Genomic DNA, 2,227 nt, shown 5'->3' with positions numbered 1-2,227 from the left:
ACACATTGGGGTGATTTCCCGGACCAAGATTAAGCCTAGTCCTAGACTAAAATGGCCATTTAAATCAGATTAACAGAAATGTGCTTTCTCTGTCATGGTTTTAAAAAGTCTAAGTCTAGTCCAGAATTTAATAGGCTAATTTCCTGGAGGAAGACTAGAGCAACTTCAGGACTAAATTGAGGCTTAAATTAAACCTACCAGGAGGCAGGTTTAACTTCAGATTAATTTCATTTGGAGGACACATGAATTACTTGGACTATGTCAATGATGATCAGCGCTTTCCACCAGCCAGGCAAGTTCTTGCAGACAGAAGTGACCCATTGCAACGTTTTGATGAAATAAGTTTTCGAGATCGTTTCCGCATGCATAAAGTAAATGCAGTGGAGATAATTTCACTCTTAGAACCCAGGCTTTCATCTGTGACCCAAAGAAGACAGCCTATTCCAGTTTGTCTCCAGGTGCTCATAACTTTAAGGTTCTTGGCATGTTGCACCTTTCATCGAGAAACTGGGGATTTATGTGGTGTCAGTGAACCAACATTATGTAAAGTCATTCACAGAGTGTGCAGGGCCATTTGTGAATTAAAAGCACATTACATAAACTTCCCTGATGCTAGAACCCAGGCAAACTACAAGGTACTATTCTATGAATATGGAAATTTCCCAGGAGTCATAGGTTGCATAGATGGAACCCATATTCCCATTAAGCGTCCCTCTACTCCAGATGCTGAGGAATACAGGAACCGAAAGAACTGGTTTTCCATAAATGTCCAAGGTGTATGCACTCCCCAGTTAGAGTTTTCAAACATTGTTGCACGGTGGAAAGGTGCAACTCATGATTCCCGAATTTTCCTCAACTCATCTCTGTATACTCAATTTGAAAGAAGAGATCATAATGGAATTTTGCTTGGTGACAGTGGGTATGCTCAGAAGGATTTCTTGTTTACGCCATACTTGCACCCAACAACAGCTGAACAACTGCGCTACAACCAGGCTCATATGCCCACAAGGGGTTTAGTCGAGCGCTTGTTTGGAGGAGTCATTTTCAGTGCCTTAGGAAAACACTCAGATTCAAACCAAGTAGATGCTGCACTGTCATCATTGCAACAGCTGTTCTTCACAATTACCTAAAAAAGCAGGGATGCCCAGATCCCCCAATAGAAGAGGATGACAATCCAGATTTGCCACCATTTACAACAAACCACAGAGAAGGACTTGCATACAGGGATGCTTTTGCATTGTGCCACTTTAAATAGATCTTTTTACATTATTTAACTTTCAACCCTCTGTTCAGATCTGATACATGTAATAATAAAACCAAATATTTGTTAAAAGTGTACAACTTTTTGGTCTTGTATGTTACTGAAACCACCACAACATCCATCTTTTCTTAATAAAACAATATTTATTTCACAGATTCATGTACTGATGTGACATTTGAGCCTGTTGCATCTCTCTCTCCTTCATCTTTATCTCCAGTTCTACTTGTAGTATCTTCATCTTCATGTCATGCTCCTCCTTAAGATACTTCAATTTATGTTCATGAAAATCATTAGCCAACTTTTCATGAACAGTGAGTCTTTTCTTCTGGTTACCAGTACTGGCAGACATTGCCACCCTTGCTTCTGAGGATGTGGAGGGTAAGCTGCTTTCCAATTCTTCAGTTCTGTTTTGACCTTCTCCTTGAAACATGAACAGTTCATGTATGGTCAAATAAATACAGATTAAATGGGAAAATGTTTCACATCATCAGCAAATAGAAGTTTGAGAGGAGAGAAACAAAAGCCAAAATCAAATTCAAATACTTAATATAGGTGCATGTGATCCATCATCTGAACTGTCCAGATGGTCATCATCTGGTATATTCTCCAAAGGTTGCTGATTCTCCCGTATTCCTGTCAGTAACTCATCCAACACATCACAGTCTTTATTTGGAGGTCCTCCGCCAGTCTTAAACCTCTCTCTTCGAGCTTCAGCAACGTTTTTTTTTTAGATTTATTTTGATATTTTTCCACAACACCTGTATTAAATAACTATTATAAATACAACAGTGATTTTAAAAAGCCATAATAAAACTAATGATTCTTACCTGAAGTTGTTGTATTGTTCTTGTAGATGTGTGTTCATTTGCATTAAATTCATTACAAATAGATGTCCAGGCATTCCTTTTCTTTGATTCAACAGCTGATGTGTGCAGTTTATCTTCGATAACAGGATGTCTCGAAACT

General features: G+C 38.6%; 1 pseudogene across 1 annotated transcript; it reads left to right on the top strand.

Moving 5' to 3' along the window:
• Nucleotides 1-242: 242 nt before the first annotated feature.
• On the top strand, nt 243-1,255 carry LOC311077296 (putative nuclease HARBI1; annotated as a pseudogene). The gene has a single exon. The product of its transcript is annotated as a putative nuclease HARBI1 (transcript).
• Nucleotides 1,256-2,227: the final 972 nt, after the last annotated feature.

This window comes from Abramis brama (genome assembly GCF_963993115.1).
Source record: "Abramis brama genome assembly, contig: SCAFFOLD_117, whole genome shotgun sequence".
Taxonomy (NCBI): Eukaryota; Metazoa; Chordata; class Actinopteri; order Cypriniformes; family Leuciscidae; genus Abramis; species Abramis brama.
This window is presented reverse-complemented; position numbering and strand designations above follow the sequence as displayed.